We start from the raw sequence: 21425 nt of genomic DNA on the forward strand, positions 1-21425 counted from the left end.
TTTCCAGGGATGCTGTACAGAATACTACGGACTGGGGGACTTCAACAACAGAATCTATTTTCTCATCATCCGAAGGCAGGGAAGCCCCCGATCCAGGTGCTGCCAGAGTGGGCTGTTCCTGAGACCTCTCTGCGTGGCTGGCACGCGGCCACCTTCCGGCTGCCTCTTCTCAGGGCCATCCCTCTGTGCTTTCACATTCTCAGTGTCTCTGTCTCTGTCCCCATTGCCTCTTCTCCTGAGGACACCAGTCAGGTTGGACCAGGGCCCACCCTAATAGCCTCATTTTAGCTTAATCTCCTCGTCACAGGCCCTATCTCTAAATACAGTCAAATTCTGAAGGTTAGGGTTTCAACATATAAATTTTGAAGAAAACAACAGTTCAGCTCATAACAGTTGTTCAAGCCCCCCCAAAATGGGGGAGTTTATTTTAAAACTACAAAAAACCCCACAAAATCAAAGCGTAGCTTATCAAGTTAGACCTCATGGGAAGTGGGAAGCCAACAGGCGGCTGATCTCTTTGTGTTTCTCTCTTTCTGGTCTCAACTTTCTATTTCATATAACCGCTCGTAACTGCTTTGCTCCTTTCTCCCTACAGACCAGCCCCCCACTCCTCTGCTGCCCAAGGTCCATCATGGGTGCCCCACCATGGTGGCCTCAGCCTCTAAGACACATGACCCTTCTTTTTGGCTCCCAACGGCTCACAGACTCGGGCGCCAGGCCTATCTTTGTTATTGTTTCGGGATTGATTGAGATATAATTAACAAATAACATGGCATAAGTTTTAGGTGGACAACATAATGATTTGATCCATGGCTGTATTGCAAAACGATTCCCACAATCAGTTCAGTTAACATGCAGCACTTCACCTGGTTCCTTTTTTTTTTTTTTTTCCTTGTGATGAAAAATTTTAAGGCCGACTCTCATATGAACTCTTGACTAACATTCTTAAGATAGGAAGTCCAGTCGGCCCCGTTTCCCCACCCTTGGTCCATTCTAACGCGGTCAGGTACATAAGGGCGAACTCTTAGGGTCTCTAAGTTAGGTCGCCAAGGAGATGATTTGAATAGGAATAAAATCTGTGCTGGCTCTAGAGGAAGGGGGAATGTGGATAAATTTATACTGCAGCCAGGTGGATTTGAGGTAGATTGAACGATCACTCACAAAAGGTGAGGTTGATTTATTATTGACAACCTGCAGAGCAGTCTTTGGGAAAGCCTCATTTCAGTCTGCCCTTGATGCTGATTATTTTTATTTTTCCAATATTTGTAATAAATAACCTAGATGAGGACATGGAAGACAGGCCTACTGAATTTTTGGTTGACAAAATGATGGAAATGTTAGTTAACAGAGAGAAATTCAGACTCAAAATGATCATAAAGGACTAGAAACCTAAGAGGAACGGAGAAGAAAATTAGCTCAGAGAAGTCGTAAGCACCACATTTGGATTTCCGTCTTCACTTGCGCAACAACAGAATGGAGGTTTCAAATTGAGCCTTTAGATAAATTGTAGCACTCTATGGGTCTGTAGCTAAGAACTTCTTGTTCTTTTTAATTACATAGTTGCACGCTAAAGTTAGTTTGTCTAAGCAAATGTTTTCTTAAAGTTGGAAGATTCTTATAACATTCGTTTCCCTTCTGTTTACAGATTAAGTATGTCATAAGAAACAGTAAGTAATTTCAGGTCCCCCCAGGTAACTCAGTAACCTGGAAAATCCTGAACCAAGAGGCCTCTCCGCAGTGTATCTAGTGAAGGGGAGGCTACTATAATACACAGCACGTTTGTAACCATGGTCCATACGACCCCGCCCTGGGCAGCTGGGTGTTCTGTAAGCTTCGCTTTCCCAAATTAGGAAACAGATAAAGACAAGATTCTTTTCCAGCTGCTTTGTCTACTATGCCTTTTTTATTTCTTTAATTTTTTTTTTGAAATAACCTTATTATTTTTCCCTTATAAAGGAATGAAAATTGAAGTCCAAACATCACAAAAAAATGTGTGGTATAGAAGTGTAGAAAACGAAATATTGCATACTGGGTAACCAATGTAAATGGTTAGGTGACTCCTTTTTCAGATTTCTGTGTGTATTCTAACAAATTTATTATATTATTATTACATATTATTTTTTGCAGAGTGCAAGAGAGAGAGAGAAAAGGAGAGAGATGAGAAGCATCAACTCATAGTTACTTCATTTTAGTTGTTCATTGATTGCTTCTCATATGTGCCTTGAGCAGGGGGCTCAAAGCAAGCCAGTGACCCCTTGCTCAAGCCAGCGTCTTTGGGGTCTTGTTGATGATCCTGCCTGATGAGCCTGTGCTCAAGCCAGCAACCTCAGGATTTCAAACCTGGGACCTCAGTGTCCCAGGTTGACACTCTACCCACTGCACCACCCCTAGTCAGGCTAAATTATTAATATTTTTATTTCAAGGAATGTAAGTGTGAAGAGGTTAGCTCAACATACACTCTGTCCCCAACCCTCCCCCAACTAAACCCTTAAGGTCTTTATCTGATTCGCAAGCAGTGGCTGTGAACAGAGAATCTGGGCAGTACTTCTGACAGTCCTACTGAACTGAGGGGGGTGGGGGAGCAGAGGGAGTTTAGAATCTAGTAAAGAATAGGGACCATGATAAGCACCCCAGGTTTCTGGTTGGCATCCACAAAAGCCCACACCTTGGAGATAGGGGTGAACCAGAAATAAATGAGCCCTCCCAGAGCGAAATCTAGTTTTAATAGACTCAACCCATGCTTGGATTAGCTAATTTGCCTCTATGTATTTTGATAGAAGTAAAAGCAAATTTTTTTTTGTAAGAAAATAAAGTTACCCAGCGTTCCAAACTGTATTATTATTTTTTCAGTACACAACACCTGGCATGTCATTTGAAACATGTGTGAAGAAATAGAATGTTCTGATTTTGGAGTTGTTAGACATAGATTTTAAAACAATCATAATTAATACTTTAAAGAAATGATAGTATGTAGAATTTTAGCATAAATTCTATAGCTTTGTAGTATAATTTGAATTTAGGGAGTATGATACCTTTTGTTCTTTTACTCAAGATTGGTCTGGCAATTTTAGGATTGTTTGTTCTGGTTCTGTAAAAGATGCCATTGGTATTTTGGTAAGGATTGCATTGACTCTATAGATTGCTTTGGGTAGTATAAATGTTTGAATACTATTATTCTTCCAATCCATTGGCATGGTATATGTTTGCATTTGTTTGTGACATCTTCATTTTTTTTTTCATCAATGTCTCATAGTTTTCAGAGTACAGATCTTTCATCTTCTTGGCTAAATTTGTTCCTAGGTATTTTATTATGTTGGATGCAATTGTTAAGTGGGATGATTCTCTTAATTTCTTTCTCTGAGAGTTTGTCACTAGTATATAGAAATGCAAGCTATTTCTGTACGTTAATTTTGTACCCTATAACTTCACCAAATTTATTATTTCTTTTTTTTAAAGATTTTATTTATTCATTATAGAGAGGGGAGAGAGAGAGAGAGAGAGAGAGAAGAAAGAGAGAGAGAGAAGGGGGGAGGAGCAGGAAGCATCAACTTCCATATGTGCCTTGACCAGGTAAGCCCAGGGTTTTGAACCGGCAACCTCAGCATTTCCAGGTTGACGCTTTATCCACTGTGCCACCACAGGTCAGGCTATTTATTATTTCTAATAGTTTTTTGGTCAAGTCTTTAGGTGTTCTATGCCTAGTATCATGCCATCTACAAATAATGACAATTTCAGTTCTTCTCAATGTGGATGACTTTTTTTGTTTTTCTTGTCTGATTGCTGTGACTAGTACTTCCAACACTATGTTGAATAAAAATGCTAAGAGTGATAAATAAATAAATAAATAAATAACACTAGTGAGAGGGGGCATCCTTGTCTTGCTCCTGATCTTGGAAGAAAAGCTTTCAGATTTTCTCTGTTGAGGATGATGTGAGCAGTGAATTCGCCATTCGTAGCCTTTATTATTTGGATGATGTGAGCAGTGAATTTGCCTTTATTATTCTGAGGTATGTTTCCTCAATACCCACTTTGTTGAGATTTTTTTTTTTAAATCATAAATGGATACTGAATTTTATCAAAAATTTTTTTGCATATATTGATATAATTATCTGATTTTTCTCCTTCATTTTGTTTATATAGTGTATCATGTTAATTACTTGAGAATAGTAAACCATCCTTATATCCTTGGAATAAATTTCATTCAATCTTGGTGTATAATCCTCTTAATGTATTATTAAATTCAATTTGCTAAAATTTTTTTGAGAATTTTTACATCTATGTGCATCAGGGATATTGGCCTGTCATCTTCTTTTGCGAGCATTTAGTCTGTTTACATTTAAAGGAATTATTAAAAAGTATGTACTTACTGCCATCTTGTTCATCGTTTGTTGGCTTTCTTTGTAGTTCTCCCTTCCCTTCTCCTTCTCTTGGTCTCTTTCTTTGTGGTTTGCTGGTTTTCTTTAGTGTTATGTTTGAGTTCCTTTCTCTTTCTTATTATTGTGTGTGTGTGTGTGTGTGTGTGCATTTCGAAGGGTTTTGGTTTGTGGTTATCATGAGGTTTATATATATCAACATATATAGCAGTCTATTTTAAGCATATAGTCATTTAAGTTCTAAGGCATTCTTAAAGTGCTACATTTTTACTTCCCTTCTCTCACGCTTTGTGTTTCTGACATCGTAGTTTAGATCTTTTTTATTTTGTGTTTCCCCTATGTACTTAACTATAGTTACAGTTGATTTTGTTACTCTTGTCTTTTAACCCTCCTACGGGCTTCTCACGGAGCTAGCTGATCCATTGTCTTTACTGTACATCTGCCCAGGCAGGTCAGGAACACGAAGACAAACAAACAGGCCCCCACTTGGGCAGTGCCTGGAGCGAAGGCAGAGAGACAAGCTGGGGTTTCTGGGTCATTACCGGGAGGACAGGGATAGATGCGCCGTCTCTCAGTGGCTCCTCTGGACACCCGGGTAAATGGCTGTGTACACAGGCACGTTACCCAGCCGCTCCCTCGAAGGTAAACAGCCGCTTCCTGCTTTGCCGACCAGCCCTGCTTAGGGCCCCGACACGCGGTGCACCCAGGGGGAAGAGGAGGCTCCCTTCATTCGTGGTCTCATCAGTTCACTCTAGCAAGCCGTACGGAGACCCTCTTCAGTGCCCAGCACGGTGGTAGGTACTGGGACTACAGTGAGGATCAAAGGAGATGACGTCCCTCCCTCGACCTCTGTCCCCTCCTGGTAGAATCCGGGGTTGTCCGGGCGAGGAGTAGCTCAGAGTCCCCAGGCCACGCCCCTCGTGGTGCAGAGGGAAACATGGAAACCCGAAGACAGGAAGCGACTCGCCCAAGATGCCGAGCGGGGTCACCGGAGACTTCAAGCCAGTCCGGTCTCAACACGCCTCTGTCCACGGCTGGCATTGCCTCCTGCTTCGGAGGTCGTCACCGCACACAGGGTTTGAACGGACTAGTCTGCGGGCCGAACTCAGTGTGCTCTCCGGTACCCACTGCCACGGCCGAGGGGAAGGAGGAGCCAGAGGGCCCCCCAAGAACACCAGACTGTGATCCAGTTCCCTAGGTCACCACGTGGACGGCTCAGACTGGCCGAGCTTGTCTTCTGTTTATCTACTTCTTTCCCCCGTTTCTGCTTTCCATGCGGAAACGTGTACTCCCTGAAGTTAGAGCAAGCACACCCTGCACCATCACTTCCGGTTCCAGGATGCACGTATGTCCAGTCGTTTCATTCATCTGTCAGACCAGCGGGTGTTTCCTGAGTGCCTACTGTGTGCTGGGCCTTGTGGTCAGTATGGGGATTTAATGGTCCCCCAGACGTAAACCTATCCCTGAACTGATCCTGCCCTCATCCCCTAATCTGAGAGCTAAGCATCTGTCAAATAATTGCACATCTAAATATAAATGTACTACCAGAGTAGGTTGCTTGTGTTAGTTCAGGTCCCCTAAGCAGCAGACAGTAAGACAAGAGTAAATGTGCAAGAGATTTATCTGTGAGTGAAAATGGGGGGGGGGGCCTGAAGAAGACCTAGGGGGACATCAGGCAGTGAAGCATTCGTGGAGGGGAGAGACAGGCAGCCTTAGGCTGCGGTGTAGTTCTGAGGAACTGCTGCCAGAGCCAGTGTCCCCATCAGAAGGGTCACACGCTCTCACAGACAGACCTGACTTAGTATTCCTACTGTGCTCAGTTACGGGAATAGTTACACTACCTGTGTCAGGAGACAGGTGGTAGTGGATTCAGAGTACGGCAGTCTGGGGTGTCAGTCCGCAATGTTCCCCTCAGTAAGATACCTCAGAAGTATACTTTTGTGGCCACCACAATACAACAAAGAAGCAAAATAATGTAATGACAGAGGGTAAGTGAGAGGAACTTGAGCTTGTCTAGGAGAATGGAGATTCCCCTGAGCAAATTATCCTTGTGTTGAGTTAACGAGGTGCAAATGCGGTGTTGTAGGAAGAGGGAACGGCATGTACAAAGGGCCTGTGGCAGAAAGCATCACGGGATGTTCAAGAAAGTGAAAGGAGGCCAGTGTGGCTTAGTGGAGAGTACAGTGTGAGACTAGAGAAGTGGGCATCACAGGAGAGCCCCCAGAAGACTTTAAATGACACACACCTTAAACTTACCACCATAGGCACAGGGAACAGGGTGTAGTACCCTGTGGGTGCCTGGGTTTCCAGGTTGTTTAACTCTAGCCTGACTGCTGGAAATGCTTCTGTTAGGATGAGAACAGAGGTGACAAAGTGTGGCTCCCATGACAAACAGCACTTAAAGATGTGTTTAGGTGGGCCCAGGCGATAGTTTTAACATTTCTTAAATTTGCTGTTCTCATTGAAAAACTGGGAAATTCTACACAAAAATTCGTATTGCTAGTTTCTCTTTAAAAATATCAGATCTAGAAACCCCAGGCCACTCCCCACCCCCCCGCATGGAAACAGTTGTCCGGAAAAGAGTAGGGGCTTCCTCCTGCAGATGGAGCCTGTGACATGGTGGTTGAGCCATACCAACGTACTGGGCTAGTGAATCAATGAATGAGAACACACAGACCTGTAGTCCGCGTGGGCCGTGGCCCTGGAATCCCTCTCAGCCTGAAAGAGAAAGTGACTGAAGACCTAGTCCCGTGTGTGCTGGTCAATGTTTAACAACCAACTCTTTGGGAGATTAAAAAGATATATCATCTTGATTGGTAGAGTGTTTGCCAATTTGGGGTGCTGTAAATAGTCCCAGCACGGCCGATTTCAGCCTGCCAGCAGGTTGTACCCCGAACGTGGGTGGGGTTGGAGATGGGCAGGAGCTGGTGACGAGATGTTTCAGGCTAGCTCCCACACACCGCTCGTGGGTGTGTGAGGTGACAATGACGACGTCACGGAAATAACGACCTTCCCGAGCAGTGCCTGGAACATAGCAGGTGCTAAGTATTTAGCAAAGCAGGAACTGAACGGGCTGAAGGTCACAGGCGGCACACCAGGGAGAAACAGGAAAGGGTAAGAAGGGGTACAGAGATGCTGACCTCGGGGCCACGGTTTAACTCCTTCGACTGTCAACCTGTCTGATTTTCAGAGCCCTCACCAGTCAAATGAAAAGAAAGGTTGCATGATCTCTCTAAACCCTCTTCTAACCCCACAATGTCAATTAGTGACTTGCAGCCATTAAAAACTGTGATGATCGTTTCAAACAAAATATCCCAAATCCGATAAAAGGGGGTGTACATCTGTTGGGAGCCCTGATCCCTTAGCTAGTTAGTCCCCCCGACCCCCAAAGTCCCTTGTAGTAGTCTGTCAGAGTGGGGACTCCAATGAGCCACATCTTCCTATAGCCGCACCCTCGTGAATTCACTTCCTCTTGAATCTGGGCTGAGCCTGTGACCTGGTTCAACCAACAGAAGAGAGCAGAGGTCACCACAGGCCGGCTTCTGGCCTAAGTCCTGAGAAGATCCAATGGCTTCCAGAGCTCTGAGCTGCTGTACAAGAAGTCCAGTTACCCGGATGGGGAGGCCACACAGAAAGGCCGCATGGTCTCGTGTGGGAAGAGAAAGGCCCTGACACTACCTGGAGTGAGAGCAAGAGACCCAGTCAGCCCCCCCCCCATGGGACAGCGGAGCCCCGCCCCACAAGCACCTGGTGGCTGAACGCATCAACGGGAATGGTGACCAGAAGTGAGCCCAGCAGAATTACTCGGCCAAACCCAATTCAGGTTGCAGAATTGTGAGCAAATAAAACGGTGGTTGTTTCAGGTTCTGTTAGAGTTTGGATCCTGGTAGAGAAGGGATATTATCTAAATAACCACCGACACAGAATTGATCCATACAGGGAAGACCAGCCCAGCTATTATAAGCATAAGGCAAGCCTAGGTTTGCCAGTGTCAACTGTCACGGAGATGTCCTGCCCCGTCTGAGAGCAACATTCAGAAGACTGTGTATAGTACAGAAGCCAGCACTTAAGAAACTAGTCACAGAGGCCCTGGCCGGTTGGCTCAGTGGTAGAGCATTGGCCTGGCGTGCAAGAGTCCTGGGTTCGATTCCCAGCCAGGGCAAACAGGAGAAGAGCCCATCTGCTTCTCCACCCCTCCCCCTCTCCTTCCTCTCTGTCTCTCTCTTCCCCTCCTGCAGCCAAGTCTCCATTGGAGCAAAGTTGGCCCGGGCACTGAGGATGGCTCCATGGCCTCTGCCTCAGGTGCTAGAATGGCTCTGGTTGCAACAGAGCTATGCCCCAAGATGGGTGGAGCATCGCCCCCTGGTGGGCATGCCAGGTGGATCCAGGTCGGGCACATGAGGGAGTCTGTCTGACTGCCTCCCTGTTTCCAGCTTCAGAAAAATACAAGGAAAGGAAAAAAAAAAAAGAAACTAGTCACAGAATGATAGACTGGTGATGGGGGAGGGGAGCCACTTTCATTATTTATCCTCTGGCACATATTTTTTTACAGTGTTTCCATTTATTAACTATTCAAATCATAGAAAGAACCTTTTGACAAAAACACAACAGAAAAAATGAGCTCCCCTAACATAATGTTGCTGATAACGAGCTGCGACCACTCTGTGACCACTCTGGTCACAAGAGCATTATATTAACCTTGATGACCTGGGTCTTCTAGTAAATTTTACTCAGGAATAGCATACAAGAAAAGAGGAAAGAATTAGAAAGAAAGGCGTTAATGACTAAGTCACAATGTTAGTTGTCCAAGAGCAGACAGACCTACTGGCCCGACAAATTTCCATTTTTTATTAAGTTACATCACAGACCTAAGCAAAACATCTGGCCATGTCACTCACAATATTCTTGGGGAAAACATACCACAACAGAGAGAGGGTGACGGTGCAATTAAAGAGGGATTTGTTGCCAACGTCAACCAATCATACTCATACTCATCCTGGAAGTCTCTAGAGATAGTCCATAACGTTCTGCCTTTACCCCCTTCTTGTCCAACAGTCTTTCTTCACTGATTTAAATGAAGTCACAGCAGGTGTACTCACCAAATTTTGGGAGGAGGAGGTGCATAAATAAGGAATAGCTGCTAGGTTTGGTAGCAGAATAAAGACTCAGATGATGCTGACAGTCCAGGTTAGTAGGTCAAAACCAACCACATACAATTTAAAAGTAATAGTATCTGTTTTTAACATCAAAAAAAAAAAGTCAGCTATGTGAATGCAGGGTCAGGGAGCTGGATTACTAGCCTTTGAGTCACAAAAGGTCGGAGGGTTTTAATTAACCCAAAGCTCAGTGTGATCCAACAACAGAACTACATTTTATTATTATTATTATTACTATTTGGAACAATTTTAAGCCACAGTAATAAGTATTCTTTTCAGCAGCAGGGCTGTGATGATCCTAATAGATTCCACGAGGGGCATATTGCCTCTGGCGTATTGTGTGCTTGGTTCTGGGTGAAAGAGTGAGCAATTATGCACAGGAGGGGTTGGGAACGCCTGTCTCACAAGGAATGGTTATCAGCACTGGAGATAAATGAGGACAAAATGATAATATTTCCAGGAAATAATAGTGACCACCATCTATTTGAAAAGCGTCCAGGTGTAAGAGGGAGTAACCTACTCTTCGTTGCTGCACATTGCAGTCAGCTGTTGCCACATGAACGCTGGGTGGGCTAATAGCTGCATCCCTTTTCCTCTTCCATCCCTGCAGGTGAACTGGACTTGGTCCGAGCTGATGTGGGCTTGGCCAGGCCTGGCTGATGTGGTCTGGGGCTCTGTTTTGTTTCCTAGGGTTATTTTTCTTTGGGAATCGGTAGGTGCCCCAGTGAATATTTTTTTCTTATAGTAACGGAAGAAGCACGAAAAAGGGTGTTTCCAAAGGGCATACACATAGCCTCTGTCGGCATTCCAGCCACTGACATTTCAGTGGCCCAAACCAAGCCCTCCCGAAGTCAAAGGTCAGGGAGACAGTTCAGCCACTCTGAGGCCACGGGAAGGGGACTGGGAGGAACAGTGTTACAGAGTAGTAGAAACATCAACTAATCCCGCCTAGACTAGTCGGGCACAACTGGGTCAGTGGGCTAACGTTATAAGAGGATTGATTCTGGATAATGTAATTAAAAAAAAAACTAAGGGGTCATTGAAACTCTCCAACAATAGATGCAAACTAGTGATATCTCTGTCCTCGCAGAAGGTTAGACGGAGTCCAACGACTCATTTCTCAAGAATGTCATCAGTGAAATCTAGTGTCACTTAGAAAGACAGACACTGAGCTGGCTGGCATCTTCCCACCTCTACCACCTGATAATCCCACGACCCGTTCTACCCCTCACCTTCCTCTCCTGACTCGGGGATCCTGCAGCTACGTTCCCCTGGGCTGTCCCCTGGGAAGCTTGATTATATTTAGATTTGTTTCCCTGAGCGTTTCACACGCATGTGCTCCTGGTCTTCACAGTGGCTTTGGAAGTGTGTCAGTGGTACAGGCTGGCTCTTGCACTTCTCTTTCATCATCTATAGCCACTAGCTCAGGGCCCACTAGCTCAGGGCCCACTAGCTCAGGGTCCACTAGCTCAGGGTCCACTAGCTCAGGGCCCACTAGCTCAGGGCCCACTAGCTCAGGGTCCACTAGCTCAGGGTCCGGCAACACGTCCTCAGCATGTCTTTAAACCACCACGCAACACCCTTTCTGGCTGCAAACCACCTTTCCAGCCTCCTCCACCGTTCGCAGCCTGTGGTGCAGCCTGATAGAGCTCCTGGACCTTCCCCATGCACACGGCCTCTGCTGCTCAGGGCTTTGCTCACTCAAATACCGTTCTCTTATCCTCGCCAACCCAGAGCCTACCCATCTACCCAGGAAAAAAGCGAACACTACCTTCTCCAAGATATTTTCACTCTTCGTCTTCTGAATATCTCTAACACTTCTGACAGTGTTCAAGATTTTTATGGAGTACAAAAGGGGTTCTCAACCCTAACCCCATTAAGGTGATTTGGGAAATACTTAAAACATACATACTCAGGCCCCAGCTGGTAACAGACACCGAGCACAATGGTTTAAGCAATACTCACATTCAGTTACCTGACATAACCAGGTATATGGTAGTTAGTGACTCCAGGATTGGCACAGCCAAGAACTGGGGCTCTCTGTCTTCCTGATCTGCCATTCTTTTTTTATTTTCTTTATCTCTCATTTTTTTTAAGCGAGAGAGATGGGGGGGGGGGGGAACAGATAGGGATAGACAGACATGGAGAGAGATGAGGGCATCAAGTCTTTGTTGCGACACCTTAGTTGTTCACTGATTGCTTTCTCACATGTGCTTTGATCGGGGGGGCTACAACAGAGCAAGCGATCTCTTGCTCAAGCCAGCGACCTTGGGCTTCAAGACAGTGACCTTTGGGCTCAAGCCAGCAACCATGGGGTCATGTCTATGATCCCGCGCTCAAGCCAGCAACCTCGCACTCAAGCCAGTGAACCTGCACTCAAGCCAGATGAGCCCATGCTCAAGCCAGCAACCTCAGGGTCTCGAACCTGGGTCCTCTGTGTCCCAGTCCGACGTTCTATCCACTGCGCCACCGCCTGGTCAGGCTGATGTGCCATTCTTAATGTATCAGCAGTGTCTCCCCTCATGGTTTGCAAAACAGCTGCTAAGGCTCCAAGCCTCACATCCTCACACGAGCGTACCAAGTAGGAAACAGAGGAGGCATGGGAGGCGTTTTCTTCCCCACTGTTATTCTCGACAGAGAGAGAGAGCCCAGACGTTTCTTGCAGACATTGACTTATCCCTCATTGGCTAGGCCTGGGCCACACACCCATCCCAGACCTATCACCAGCAAAGGAGAATGGATTGTCTGGATTGCTTGAGGCCAAGCATGATCCACTTTGGGGGCTAGACTGTCCTGAAGAAAATCCAGACTGCTGAAATCCAAGGGAGAAAGGAGGGGAATAGTCAACAAGAAGAGCAGCTATGTACATAGAACCCGCGGAGGACCGCAAGCCCGGCCACGCCCACAGGTCTTCTGTGAGTCTTCAGGGATACTCCCTGGACACTGGCTAAATAACGAAATCCTCTCACTCCAAGCCATTGCCTCGAAGGCTTCTCTTATCCAATCGTGAGGCACGGAGTCCCCGGGGCCTCGCTTATTCTGACATGTGAGCACCTTTCCTTTCCTGGGCTCTCCACATACAAGAGAGGTTTCCACAGGGGCCTGCCAAACCTCGTAGGTGTAGAAACCATACGGCTATGCGCTAATTGTGTAGGTTCCTAGAAAAATGCACCTCTGAGGGAACCATGGTTGACACATGGCGGATACATGGGGTTTCGTCTTTCCTTTTCGCCCCCGCCATCAGGCAGGAGGGGGACGGAAGGTCTCAGACAAAGCAGGGATCAAATACAAGCTCCGACACTGACTGCCTGGGTGGCCTTGGGCTAAACCTCTCAGAGTCTTGGTCTCCTCACGATGTGTAAACCCTTTACTATCTGCCAGGAATGCTATGTGGACCAACACCGGTGATAACCACCCCTTCATCAGTGCCCATTCCATGGCTGCTGGTCCTATTCTAGGTATTTCATATACATTATTATTTTTAATCTTCACAACACACACACACACACACACACACACACACACATACACACGAAGGTAGGGGCTAGCATTGCTCCTGAAGCTCAGAGACATTAGGGACTTGCTCAAGGTCACACAGCTTAACGGGTGAGGGTTGAACCCAGGCGTTAGACTTCAAAGCCAGTTCTGGAGCTGATCGCTTAGTCAGTATGTCCTGGGGTTCTCTCTCCTCGTCCCCAGCTGTCCGATGCTATGCCAGAGTCGTCAGCGCGGTTGCTCCGGGCACTCCTGGCCCTCGTTCTGTAACGCAGCCTTCTCTTTTCTCTGTCTGGGTTCCCAGGTGAATGATTGCTATTTCTTCAATGCCCTTCCAGGGAATGCCCTTGTTGACAGACGCTTCTTTCGCAGCTCTTCTGGGTTAGGGGGACGTGGACGGGAGGCAGGGAGGAAGACGTCCCCTCCAACAGCCTTTCCGGTGTTTGTTGTTTGTCTGTTTGTTTCCACTTCCGAATGCTGTGTCGCGCCCTCCTCTCGATCTCTCTTTTCTGGGAGAATACCAGCCCTGTTTCACCACGACCCCCACCAGGGCCTCCCCCATCCCATCGCTTCGGGTGCAGTGCGCTGAGCGTCATGAACGGCACAGTGTCCTTTCCATAATAAGGTCTCCAGAATCGCCACACTCATCGCAGATAGCATGCGCCCGCCTCTCCGACACCCTCCTTTCCTCGTTTCAGGAGGGACCGGTGTCCGCCCTCAAGCTGCCCCTTAGGAACCAGGAGCCTCTTTTCTCTCCGTCCTCTGGCTGCTGCCTCCTGTCCCTGCCAGTTTCCGTTCCTGCTGAACGCCCGCTGAGCAGGCTGGCCCGACCCAGGACTGGCACTTGGGTTCATAGATGGTGGGCATTCTCCCTGCAGTCCGTTTTGCATATATTTCCTAAACGCTTGTTGGAGTCCTGGCTCCCTCCTTTGCTCCCCAAGTGGAGTCCGGGGGCCGCGTCCGTCTCTTTCTTCACGGCCTCTCTCGTCTCCCCTGCTCACTCTAAAGGACAATAGATTTCCCATCGTCGGTGACATAGCCTGAATCTGTAGGGGCCATGGGACATGCTCAAGAAATTTAAAAGAATGCCATAATAAAAGCCCCCATGTTACCTTTTTCTTGAAATATGAGCATAGCGAAGAAATTTGAGAGGAGAGAGCCTGAACATAGATTCTTGGCAGCTTAATTGTGTATAATAAGAGCTATCAATGATTGAGCCCATAATAATGCCAGCCACTCTCCTAAGATGTTCTATACGTGTTATTATTTAATCCATATAACACGGTTTGAGAATATATTATTATTCCTCCCCCCCCACCCCCAGATGCACAGAGAAAATTAAGGCTAAAAACAGTTAAGTAATTTGCCTAATAACATGCAGCTAGTAAGTATCAGAGAAGGGATTTGAACCAAGACTTTGGCTGATCTCCAAGTCCATGAGCTTAGCTGCTGTTACCGGGGCTCACCGGCTTTTCTCTCCGCCCAGCACCTCTCTCTGAGGTTTCCATATTTGCCTTCTGGTTAATATTTACTTCCTCCTCCCTAGTACACCACGTCAAGGGTGTGGCGTGGGTTTTCTGCTTCCTTGAACATTCCTTACGCAGTTTAAACCAGCTTTACTTGCTTTCGGATGGGGATTAAAAGTGACAAACTGTAAGTGAAACGGAGAACCAGCTCTGACTCCGGCGTTCAAGGTGCTCCTGTGTAGGACGATGTCTTTCCTTTTATGTTGTTGAAGCTTCCGTAATGGCCAAGTGGGCCCAAACATTATCTAACCTTCAGACAATCCTGGAGGGCCTGTGGGAGATCCCAAGCACTCTGGAGAGGGGTCACTGGGGATAAATGGATTAAAGAAAAGATCTTGATTTACAGGAGTATTGGTGGATGGGGGAGCATTATGGACACTTTTTATTTTTTCTATTGCAGAACCAATCTGGTGGAGGGGAAGTGGGCTTTAAGAGTCAGACCCAGGCTTGTGGGGTGACCTTGGACAGCATTCTGGGCATTCTGACCCTGTGTCAACTTCCCCAGTGGGACATGGGGACAGCAAGAGGCCCTGCTAGAGATATTTTGTGGATTGATGAGATTTGGCATATACAGGACCCAGGAGGTACCGGCACATTGTAGGTGCTCCCTAAACCGATGCAACAATTCTTCTGGGAGATTCAGCTTGGCTCCCGCTGGAAGCAGTGCCCCTCACGGCTGCATCTCGAAGCCCCTGAGTGAGGGTGGGCCTGTGGGTTCCGCTGCCAGCTCAGTGCCCCACCTCGGGAAGCAGAACTCACCATTCTCCTCCGCTCTTTCTGTATTTTGAGGAAAGTAACTGAGATGTCCACCTAGTGACTTGAAAGCCTAAGATATCCTGTGTTTTCAGAGTGAAAAGGAAGGAAGTTGGGGGAGAAAACGAGGCAAGGATTCAGGATTGACGTTTCCAAATCTGCAACATGAGCGAGACTGGTGTTTGGTGCTCCTGGCCCTCTCCTTTCCCTGTCCATTTCTGTTTTCCTTAAAAAGGGGGGAATGTATTAAAGTGCCCCCCCCCCGCCTAGAGAAAGAGGGAGAGAGAAGGAGGATGAGGTACACTCCTTCCTCTGCTTTTATGCCAGCTGACCTCACCACCTCGGTGTCCTCGTCTGTGGAACTGAGTTTAATAACAGCTACCTCACACACCTGCCGAGTCGTTCGAGCAGCCAAACGGCTGAGGCAAAGGGGAAGCGTCAGGTAGGGTTCACGCCGAGGTGGAGAGACTTCCTGCTACAGGGGAAGGAGCCCTGGGCCAGGAGGGAGCAAAGCCAGGTTGGAATTCAGGGCAACGACCAGCAGCTTTGTGACTCCGGGCAGCTCGCCCCTCCTTTCTGCTCTCCTAGTTTCCGATCATGTGATGCGCCAAACGGAGCCGGACTCCCCGGGCTGGGGGACCCACGCGCTCCCCTGTGTGCAGGCGCCTTGGGAATTGTGTGGACGGGACACATCGTTTCTGCCCCTGTCTCAGGTCACTCCCAGGGCATGGCTGCCTTCTGTCTGTTTGCTTTCAGTCGTTCTCACACAGTGAAACCACAGACAGGTAAAACCCCCCTCCACGTGCGTTGAGAGGAGTGTCAGAGGTCACTGTGGGGTATTATCTTTCCCTAGTTTCTTACAAACCCAGAAGCAGGAAGGGGTGTGAGGCGGAGTGAGTGTGGGCTGTGTGTGGGGGACGCACACCCCACCCACAAGGGACAGCAGAACTCAGTGCCAACCAACAGTTGGCATGGGAGTGGGGTAGGTCCAGTGTGGTCATACCCGGTTTTTCAGGCAATGCCAATGAGCTTGAATTTTTTTAAATGTAAGGTTTGACCATGCAGGCACACCTGTAACTGTAAACAGCATAGGAAGAACTCGATAGTCTTTTCTAGAGGGCTGACAGCCGTAAGCTGGTGTGTTCGCCCGTGGCTCAGAGAGCGGGAGGCTGCCTGGCGGGTCAGCAGATGATGCCCCAGGCCAGGCCAGCTGGCGTGAGTGCAGCGTCCGAAATCCTTTGCTAGTGCCACCAGGTCCCCCGACTTCCTGGGCAGCGTTTGCTCCCTTTTCTAGAAAGGAAATGGAGGAAGCAAGAGACGAATGAGAAAGCTCTGGGGAGGAGGAGCGAGCGGAGGAAAGAGAAGAAGGAAGGTCCCTGACCGGTGCCACCTCGTGAGTGCCCAGCATGGCTTTCCGGGGAACACAGGCGGGCCCCCTGCGTCACCTGATCCAGCACCCCCCATGAGGGTGCACCGAGGGCAGGGTTAGGCTGAGGCCCCCGCCCCAGGCTTGGAAGAGAACGCACCCACCCCCTTCCAGACCCCGACTGCGGGACATCATGGGGCCGTGCTGTTTGTCTCCAGCGCTGACGACGGATTTTCAGAGACGTGCTGGAGGAACAGCTTCGGACGGCCGTGCCGGGCCGGCTGTGTCCCGGGAGCCCACCGCCGCGCCAGGTGAAGGAGAAGTGGACTGTGAAGCACTCTGTGTCTCATCAAAGGTTGTTACAGACACAGCGGCCACCTCCCCTGACTGGGCCACATCCCGACAGGACGCGGAGTGGAGGGAGGGAGCGGTATCCTCAGTGAGCCTCGCAGGACGCGGGGTGGAGGGAGGGTGCGGTATCCTCAGTGAGCCTCACAGGACGCGGGGTGGAGGGAGGGTGCGGTATCCTCAGTGAGCCTCACAGGACGCGGAGTGGAGGGAGGGTGCGGTATCCTCAGTGGGCCTCGCAGGACGCGGGGTGGAGGGAGGGTGCGGTATCCTCAGTGGGCCTCGCAGGACGCGGGGTGGAGGGAGGGTGCGGTATCCTCAGTGAGCCTCACAGGACGCGGGGTGGAGGGAGGGTGCGGTATCCTCAGTGAGCCTCACAGGACGCGGGGTGGAGGGAGGGTGCGGTATCCTCAGTGAGCCTCGCAGGACGCGGAGTGGAGGGAGGGTGCGGTATCCTCAGTGAGCCTCGCAGGACGCGGGGTGGAGGGAGGGTGCGGTATCCTCAGTGGGCCTCACAGGATGCGGGGTGGAGGGAGGGTGCGGTATCCTCAGTGAGCCTCACAGGACGCGGAGTGGAGGGAGGGTGCGGCATCCTCAGTGGGCCTCGCAGGACGCAGGACGCAGAGTGGAGGGAGGGTGCGGTATCCTCAGTGGGCCTCACAGGACGCGGGGTGGAGGGAGGGTGCGGTATCCTCAGTGGGCCTCGCAGGACGCAGGACGCAGAGTGGAGGGAGGGTGCGGTATCCTCAGTGGGCCTCGCAGGACGCAGGACGCAGAGTGGAGGGAGGGTGCGGTATCCTCAGTGAGCCTCACAGGACGCGGGGTGGAGGGAGGGTGCGGTATCCTCAGTGGGCCTCACAGGACGCGGAGTGGAGGGAGGGTGCGGTATCCTCAGTGAGCCTCACAGGACGCGGGGTGGAGGGAGGGTGCGGTATCCTCAGTGGGCCTCACAGGACGCGGAGTGGAGGGAGGGTGCGGTATCCTCAGTGGGCCTCGCAGGACGCAGGACGCGGAGTGGAGGGAGGGTGCGGTATCCTCAGTGAGCCTCGCAGGACGCGGGGTGGAGGGAGGGTGCGGTATCCTCAGTGGGCCTCACAGGATGCAGGATGCAGAGTGGAGGGAGGGTGCGGTATCCTCAGTGGGCCTCACAGGACGCGGGGTGGAGGGAGGGTGCGGTATCCTCAGTGAGCCTCGCAGGACGCGGGGTGGAGGGAGGGTGCGGTATCCTCAGTGGGCCTCACAGGACGCGGGGTGGAGGGAGGGTGCGGTATCCTCAGTGGGCCTCACAGGACGCGGGGTGGAGGGAGGGTGCGGTATCCTCAGTGAGCCTCACAGGACGCGGGGTGGAGGGAGGGTGCGGTATCCTCAGTGGGCCTCACAGGACGCGGAGTGGAGGGAGGGTGCGGTATCCTCAGTGGGCCTCACAGGACGCGGAGTGGAGGGAGGGTGCGGTATCCTCAGTGGGCCTCGCAGGACGCAGGACGCGGAGTGGAGGGAGGGTGCGGTATCCTCAGTGAGCCTCGCTTCTCCCCGGGTTCTGGACTCGCCTGTTCTCTCTGGGGCACGTCAGGGGAGGCACCGCCCCTCCGGGTCGCCTTCACCACCTGCCCGCTCCCTGCTGGGGAGGACCATGTAGGAAACACGGCATCTTGGGGTCACAGCTTCGATGTCCGGTGGGTTCCTCTGTCCGGACCCTGGCTCCTCCCCTCACCAGCTGTGTGACTCTATCTCCCTGAGCCTCACGGCCCTTAACTCTACAATGGGGATAACCCTACACACCGCTCGGCCTCGATGAGCACATTAGAACAAGACCAGGAATGTAAGGCATGTGCCCCAGGACAAGGCCCAGGAGAGTCACCCAGTGGAGCTGTCGCTGGGGAAGCTGGGGTCCCCAGAGCTTCCAGACTCAGACTCTAGCCAGAACGCTGGGAGGGCCAGTCCAGCCCCGTGCCCCGAGGGTCGGACCCAGGCCAGACTGCCTGAGTGTTGACATCCTGACTCTACTTCCCTGCCCTCACCTGTGACACGGAGACTCTGGATGGTGCCCACGGTGTGGGCTGTTGCGAAGGCTGACAGAGCTAGCCTGCTGTGCTTAGCATGGCACTCACTGCGAGTGCCGAATGGCTGATAATATTACTATCCGGGCGAACGCTATGGCACGCGGGCTGACCGGGGGCCCAGCCCTTGTTGCTATGGAGCTGACAACCTCAGACAGAATAGACGTACGTGAGCTTTTTCATAAAGAAGCGGTAGCAGGTGACGCGATGCCCGGCCACATCCTCTGGGGGTCTGAGTCTTGTGGTTCGTGGGCAGTACCAGCCTCTGGTCTCACCCAGATCATCTGCGGCACCCAGAGCCTGTTCTGCGCATGTGTGCAGTGGGGCAGAAATGTCAGAGGGTTAATGATTGACAGGAGCTGCTGTGTAACTGCCTCAGCTCCCTCCCACCCCAGGGACTTAACCCTGATGGGCACAGGCTACATTGGCTCCCAGAATTTTGTGACAGGATTGAGTCTCCGGTGGCCACTGTATTGACGATATCACTTATCGGTTGACTTTCTGCCTAGTCCCAATCCCTCAGTCCCTTCTGTTGATTACTGAAATTGTCCCCAAATATGTTACTTGCACTTGAATCCTTGTCTTAGGAACCAAGTTTTGATCGATACACACTGAGGTGCCAAGAGGAACATCCCCAAGTGCTGTCATGAGTCTACAGACAGCAGGTGCCAGGAGTCTGTGGTCGGGACTGGGATCTGTGATCTTTGCCATGGTTGTCCTTGGGCAGGGATATCTGGTACCTGTGCTCCTCCCGGAAGCCACCCTTGGTCCTTGTTTGGGAGCAGGTGTCCTTAGTAATGCCCCTGGAGGCAGGGGCCATAGGGGACTGATACCAGAGGCTGGCACTGTGTCTCCTGTCCGGGCCCAACCCTGCGGCGAGCTCTCAACTTACACAGGGCGCCCGAACGACGGTCAGCAAACGCCAGCCAGACAAACTGGAGTTTCTTCTCGTGTTCTTTTTATCTTTTCTTAAGAAGTAAAATGTTAAAAACACAAGTCTCTGCTCCTTATTTTGGTTAAAATAATAATAATAAGAAGAAGAACAGTAAACCTTGCTGACAGAATCCACCTCATACTGAGACAAAAAGACACGCTAGCCAAACAAGTAAGGAGACGGTGAGGTAAAAGGTAACACTTAGAACAGTGTCACCCCAAGAGATCATATAGAAAAGAATTTTTTTTTTAAAAAAAGTGCTGCTTCTGAATTGGGTGATTGGTGTACGAATAAGTTCCAGCTTACTTTTCTGTGAAAAATAAAAATGTAGAAAGAAGAAAATATTATAGAACAAACACAGCACCCAGAGGCAGTGCTGACACTCCAGTCTTCACTGGGGAAAATCAATCCGCGACAGAGACACTCCTCCCCTCTCAAAGAAGCGGCCGTTCCCAGGAGACGGGCTCTCTGCCGCAGCACGTGCCCTCCTCAGCCACGGGGAGGGCGAACATCCGGCAGGAAGACTAGAGGGCAGGTGCCCGGGCCCTAGGAAAAGCAGAGAGATGAAAAAGCAGGCTTTTCTTCAAAGAAACTAGGTGTTTGGGCAACAAATTCAGAGCCTGAACTGTTCAGAGAAGGACAAAGTATATTCAAAGCCCTCTTCTTTGTCTCTTCCAAAACACATACAATCGTTTCCAACCATTGACAGGTGCTTTTCCTCCCAAAACAAACACGGAAACAAATATTTACAGAGTTACGAAAATTCAACGGAAGTCACCTGGGCGCAAGGTTTCCCCACCTGGGCCCCAGATCTCCAGCCTGGGAGTTTAAACAGAATGTCAAACCTCGTGTCTGTTGCAGGACACAGAACTCTTGGACCTAAGAGAATTAGTCCCAGAACATATTCATCAGGATACAGCCTGCATCTCTTCAAGAAAGTACTTGCAGGTCCGAGGGAAGAAGGCAACTCTGACAAAGAGAATGCCGGTGGTTTTTCCCTCCTCCGCCCAAAACTGCAGCAATGCCTGCACAGAGCTCACGACCACCTCGCAAATCAACCCATCACATGGTCATCACCAGTGCAAAGTGGGGAGCGGGCAGTCATGCTGGCCACCGGGGAGGATATAGCTCATGTGGCTGTTTGCGGGAAAGGTCCTGGTTTGCCTCTGCCCCACCCCACCCCACCCCGAATGTCTGGGATGTGAACAGGTCTCAATATTAGGAAATGCGTCTGGAGAATGAACAGCTGCTCTCAACATCCCCCACTTTATCCTCTGCCTTCATCTATGGATCTAGAGGCACTGGCAAGAAAAGAAGTGAGTGTGGCCCTGGCCAGTTGGCTCAGTGGTAGAGCGTCGGCCTGGTGTGCAGAAGTCCTGGGTTCGATTCCCGGCCAGGGCACACAGGAGAAGCGCCC

At 49.9% G+C, this 21425-nt stretch overlaps 1 long non-coding RNA gene across 3 annotated transcripts; it reads left to right on the forward strand.

Annotated features, from left to right (window-relative positions):
* The first annotated feature begins 13602 nt into the window (after positions 1-13602).
* Positions 13603-20021, forward strand: LOC136312866 (uncharacterized). Of its 3 annotated transcripts, none has more exons than XR_010727074.1 (4): positions 13603-14677; positions 16598-16696; positions 16844-17024; positions 19662-20021. It is a non-coding gene; the product is annotated as an uncharacterized lncRNA (long non-coding RNA). The 3 variants fall into 3 exon arrangements; XR_010727075.1 differs by having other exon boundaries at positions 16888-17024; XR_010727073.1 differs by having other exon boundaries at positions 13603-16696.
* Positions 20022-21425: the final 1404 nt, after the last annotated feature.

This window comes from Saccopteryx bilineata, chromosome 9 (genome assembly GCF_036850765.1).
Source record: "Saccopteryx bilineata isolate mSacBil1 chromosome 9, mSacBil1_pri_phased_curated, whole genome shotgun sequence".
Classification (NCBI taxonomy): domain Eukaryota; kingdom Metazoa; phylum Chordata; class Mammalia; order Chiroptera; family Emballonuridae; genus Saccopteryx; species Saccopteryx bilineata.